The sequence below is a fragment of the Camellia sinensis genome, chromosome 4 (genome assembly GCF_055761805.1).
Source record: "Camellia sinensis isolate YWXY chromosome 4, ASM5576180v1, whole genome shotgun sequence".
NCBI lineage: Eukaryota > Viridiplantae > Streptophyta > Magnoliopsida > Ericales > Theaceae > Camellia > Camellia sinensis.
Window position 1 is genome coordinate 202,541,611 of NC_138964.1, and position 6,304 is coordinate 202,547,914.

Sequence of the window (6,304 nt, forward strand, 5' to 3'; positions counted from 1 at the left end):
GGTTGTAGCCTGAAACAACTTTAGGAAAATGGAATTTGTAGCTTTCTCAAACCAAGGGTGTTCTTTATGGACTAAAGATTATTCATGTTTGAATGACAGGAATATTTGGGGAGAATAGAAATCTCATTATTTGTAATAAAATTCTTGTGTGGATACTATTCAATCGTGTAGCTTCGAATAAATATTGGATATAAAGGTATCACCATCTAATTAGTAATATTGATTTGCAGTAGAATCCATAACAAGTTTGAGTTAGTGTCAGACAATAATTGTTCACTTAGTCCCTTAATAACTTTTTTATTCGCTAATGACATAACAGAGAATGGTATCACCATTTCATTAAATATTTTTTCTTAGTTTCGTTAGCATTCTTCAAATGAAAAATAATAAAATTAAAATCTGTAAAGCCCAATTATATATATATATATTAACATTCTCTTAAAAAATATGAAATTTTCATGAATAAATGGGGGAAAAGAATTATTTTACGTTTATTGAGACCGTAATTTTTTTTCTGAAATACATATCCAGGAATCACTTTTCATTCCAAACTATTTCAGATACTAAAATTACTTATAAGTATATAATCAGGAATCATTATCATACTCTTTAAAATTGTTGTCATTCAAATAAAAGGTGAATCGATCTCACTTCCCAAAAGGAAATCTCTTGGAAATGTTAATACAACCCAGGGAGTGTTCATGGGCTTGGAGGAAACTTCTTTAAATAGATGGATACATTTGGGCCGGATATAAGAAGACAAGTGATTGTGGGTTTGATAGTTGGTTTGGTTGAGGCCCATAGCAATTCTCAAAAAAGGAGATAGCGTTATCTATATAAGGTTCCGTTTATTTTCAAATGTAAAATGGAGGAGATTCATAGTGAGAGATTAATAGTGAGGAGATTGTTAATGAGAGAATTGATAGTGAAGAGATTAAGTAAATTGTGTTTATTTTGATGATAGTTGTTAGTGTAGGGATTCAAATACAAAAAAATACAAAAACATTAAACATTAATGTTAAAAAAAAAAAATGCCCAACATGTAAAAAATAAAAAAAATAAAAACATGATTTTTACTTAACAAAAAACACAAAAAATAAACATTATTGTTCAAAAAAAAAAAATGCCCAACATGTAAAAGATATAAAATAAAGTAAAATAAAAATAGTCCGACAGACTATTTTTCTAATACCAAGTGTTGGAGGCCCATCCGAATCCCCTCCCCAAGGGAATTCATAATTATGATGGGATTACGAATTCTCTCTTTATCTCTCAAAATAAATACAAAGATAATGAATCCCACGTCACTATCAATCCCAATCATTTTTCTATAATCCCAAACAAACGGGCCTAACATCATTCATGGAAGAGAAGCTACGGTGGTGGTGGCTAACATCATTCATGAAAATAGGTGCAAATGACCATATGCAAATTATGTCAAATTTATGGTACTTAGACAAAAGCAATACCCTCAAACTTTTTATCCATTATTTGGTCAGTAAATCTTTGAAACCATGAACATATTGAAGAATGTTTTTGGGTAAATTTTTTGAAGATTATGTATGTGTAGCGTGACTAGTTAGGCATTGTGCTAAAACATGTGCCTCACAATGATTTAAACCTTCGGATTCCATGGCGATTCAAGAACAAATGAGTACATAAGGAAAACTCATTTCTTATGGAACAATTTCTTCTATCAGTTGATTATTTTGCAGGTTGTCTATCCAAGAATACAACCACTTAGGTCATTGATTGTGCTTTTTACTAGCAACACATGGGAAGTCTTGTGTGTATGAAATGTAATAGTATTTGGAAAAAAAGAAATATTGGGATAATGGAACTACAATCACAGAAATGGTAGAGAATATAACGCTGTGTTTGGTTGGGAGATTTGGGAAGGAATTTGACAAAAGAAAGAGAAAAGATAGGTGAAATAAGAATAAAATATATTTACATTTCACCTAATTTCACACACTTTTTTTCCTTTTTATTTTCAAATCTCTTCCTAAATTTTTCAACCAAAGACTAAGAGAAACCTTGTTTACAATGAGGGATATTTAAGGATACTCGAGAGTCAAAAAGATGGCTTCCGAACGAACTGTTAAAGTATTACATTTGGCGGTTTGAATTCAACCAAGATAGCATCTGGCAACAATTGAAAACATTGAAACAAGCATCAAACATAGACCATCAAAACCAAACTATTACAATTATTTATATATGTTTTATTATTGTTCATGCTATTCAAATTGTGTTTAAACCTAAATTCACAGTGTCATTCTATTCAAATCAAGCTTACACCTAGACTCTAAATCTTCAAAACTGATAAGTCATCCAGCTCAAATCAAGAAAAATATAATCAAATGTTTAAAAATAATGAATAGAATAAAATAAAATTCACAATATGACGCCAGTAACCTGAGCATTATATGAAATCAACAATTTACTAATTCTATACCAACACATCATGTACATGCAATGAACAGTTCATTCATTCATAACACATGTTTTGCAGGAGGATTTTGGATATAGAGTACCAGCAGTAACTTAAAAAGTTTCAATATATTAGTCTTAAATTGAAATTTTTGATAGGGTTCAATTCTTATTTTTTGGGAAAATTCAAGAACATCGGGACTACAATATAGAAGAGAAGTCTCAAAGTATAATCTTGATGTTAAAGACTGATAGTTCGGTTCTTAACATCTAATGATTCTACACATAATTTATGTTATCAAATCATAAAATTTGATCGAAATCGCAAGTTCTTGGCAATCACTGATCCTATCTAATTCAATCAATACTAGAATGACAAATCAAGAACAATATAAACAAATCATTAAAAGAACTGAAAATAGAGAGCAAATCATAAACAGAACATCTATATTTCTATAAATAAATAAAAAAACAGTGGGGGCGACATATCATCGACCACCATAATCTCAATTGCAATAAAATCACCTGGAAAAAAAAGCTTATATAACTTTAAACATTATTAACTTGTTTTCGTAAATTTAAAAAAAAAAAAAAAACAGTAGAGTGTAAATATTACCGAAAGTATAATAATGAAATAGAGATTCTTGATATTCAGTGCATGCAGTTTTCGAGGAGTATCGACCGACGAAGACAGCAACCCAAGACCCAGTCAATGGGGATACGGACGATGAGACTCCTTCGTCGTCCGCCTTCTTTCTCTTTTAAAAAAAGAAAGAAAGAAAGCGAAATCTTTTAATAAAAAAAAAAAAACAGAGATGTTTTGAAAATCTCTGAATTTAGTGTATGCCTGGCTCCGTTCTGTCTGCCCCATTTTTTTTCTTTTTTTTTTTTTTTGTTTTGGTTTTGTGTGCTGTGGTGAGAGATGAGATGATAATAAGAGCTCTACATTGTTGTTTCTTCACCTTGAGATAGAAAGACAGTGACCTTTCATCTTCAAAGAATGTTCCCAAATGGTACCTTTGCAGTCAAGGGCAGTTTGGTCATTATGAAAGGAAGTTGATGAGTACTGGTCCACAAAAAAGAGCAAGTGCTTGTGCTTGTACATTGCTTTTGACCCAAGTGCCATTTTCCAACCCCCACCACTACCATCTCTGCTCCATCTCTATGCCTTGCATATATATATAGCAATATACATACATATATATAGATCTAGAGAGAGAGAGAGGAGAGACAGGGAGTGGGGAATGGAGAGACAGGGGGAGGGGATGGGTGAATAAATATATAAAGAAGGGGGCTGGGGCCCAGCCGGAAGAGGAAGGAGGATTTTTGTCCGTGCGAGTTGTTTTGACACGCTTTGTGTTTGGGCTTTAAGCCGGGGGAGAGTTTAACTATTTACTCGCTTATGTTAATAAGATAATATACTCGCTTTATATGGAAGAAACGTGTCTTAGTTTTGGCATTTTTGTGGTAGTTATGCCAGGTGTTGGTAGTAGTAAGCGAGTTGATGAATATAGTCTACTCGAGGGGTTAGACGTTGTTGACAAGTGGCCGGTGAAAGTGGCCTTTCAACGTTCCTTTTGGTCCGTTTTACTGGTTAGACAACCAACTCAATGGCCAAGTTTGGAATGATAAAAAAAAAAAAGACAAAAAGTCAAAAAGTCACTATTCTATTTAAGTCACATCATCTTATTTAAGTCACATCACTTCAAACCCAACTCAAACCCAACCCATATTTCATAAAAAGTCAAAAAGTACACTTATTTAGTCTTCCCAAACTAGGCCATAGGGCCTCATTTCCTATTGAATTTTTTTTTTTAACACAAAAAAACTATATTTAATTTTTAAATTCAATAACGTGGCAATCAATTAGAATGTTAAAAGTAATATTTCCTTTCATATTTTTTCTAATTATCAATCAATCATATTACTTATATATTTTGAGTTTAAAAAATAAGTTTATATATCATTTTTTTTAAATTGAATTTTTAATAATGAATTAAATATTCAACTATAAAAATATATGAATGAATAAAATTTATAACTTATATCTATATTTAAAAAGTCTTAACCATTCATATAATTGTATGTTCAATTCCTTTATTCGTTTAGTATTTTTAGATTTATTCTTGTTTTACATAAGATTTTATTTTAAAGGTTTTCTTATCAAATTATTTGTTATAAATTTTGTATAAGTAAATTACATTGACCACTATTAGGGTTTACTAACAATATTTTTTTTTTTTTTACAAATTTGACGTAATTATACACATTTACTTTTTAGTAAGATTAGAGCGACTTAAACAAATGTAGATGGTTTGTAGATATAGAAATAAATAACGGTGTAATACACATTTTTAGTATAAAGTGATGATCATATTGTTTTTTCATTCATAACACTAACGTGCTAGTAATGAAAATGGGCTTAAAAAATATATGAATTAAAACTTTAAGAATGCCTAGTGTAATTATTTTAAATTTGTGATTCTCAATCTAATTTTTCAATATCTTAAAAATGGTTAGGGTAATTTATCATTTTGTAATTTATGTTGTAAAACAAATTACATAAATTTTAAAATTGATTATTCTAAAGTTGAGGAAGAGTGATTTTTAAATTGTGCATAACCATTAGAGTAAATTACATTTATCTCTCTTGAATATTAGAAAAAATACGATAACACTTGTAGTTTTGATAAAATAATATCAATTTTCTTTTTAATAAGTCTAAAGAGATTGAAACTAATGTAGATGGTATGAAAATATAAATATAGAAGATAAAATATATATTTTAATATAAAAAAATAACAAATTTTTGGTATCAGTATGAATAATAAATTACTAATGAAAAAGAAATTATGCGTTATGTGAATTAAATTTTAAGAAAATTTAATAAAATTATATCCAAAATTATAAAATTTATTATATTTTTTAAAAATGGATTAATATTAATTTTTAACTTAAAAAAAATAATTTGTAGCAAATAGAGCGTGAATGGGAATTTCGGCCAGAAGTAGCTGTTCCATTCCTCTCGGGGCAGGTTTTTTCTCAACCCGATAAAGGTTTGGTGGGGGTGCAGTGACTCCTACGGTATTTAAAAAAGAGATAAATTATAAATATACCTTGTCAATTTTGACTAAATTATGAATCGTTTATGTGGTTTTAGAAATTATACTTCACTCTTTGAAAGTTTTAATTTCATAACAAATCGTCATTTTTATTAATAAATTATTAAGTTATTTAACAATTTTTAATAACATTAAAAGTATATTTTAATTACTAATTTTTGAGGAGTAATGTTAGAGATTTTAAAAATTCTATCAAAAGTTTTACCAAATGTCTCACATGGGTGCGGGACCCAGACAATGTGGGTCTCATGTGGGTCCCATACTCATGTAAGACATTTTGTAAAACTTTTGTTATAATTTTTTGGATCTCTAACATTTTGTTTTTTGAGACATTTACACACAAGTCCTACTTTATAAACTTATACTCCATTAAGTTTTAATTAACATTTTTTAGATTTTCAAGTCTTATTAAATTTCTAATAGTCTGAATTACCTTTCAAATAATGATTATTCATCATTTATGATTATCTACAAAGGAATATAATGATTTGACATTTATTTTGATTTTCAAAACTTTAAAATATCAACTTTCAAATTGTAAAAAAAAAATAAAAAAAAAAAACTAATTTTTTTTAAAAAAATTAAAAAAACTGAATTATTTTTTTGTGTAAAACTAAAAATTTTGTATCTATAAAGGAACATGATGATGGAACATTGATGTGCAACAAAAAAATTAAAATGAAAAAACTAATAATGTTCTCAGTTTTGAAACTGAAAAAAACTGATAATGTTATTGGTTTTATTAGATA

At 28.6% G+C, this 6,304-nt stretch overlaps 1 long non-coding RNA gene across 1 annotated transcript; it reads right to left on the minus strand.

Annotated features, from left to right (window-relative positions):
* Window positions 1–1,672: 1,672 nt before the first annotated feature.
* Window positions 1,673–3,687, minus strand: LOC145789836 (uncharacterized). The gene is made up of 2 exons (XR_014328252.1): window positions 3,050–3,687; window positions 1,673–2,145 (listed from the first exon to the last, which is right to left on the minus strand). It is a non-coding gene; the product is annotated as an uncharacterized LOC145789836 (long non-coding RNA).
* Between the last annotated feature and the right edge of the window lie 2,617 nt (window positions 3,688–6,304).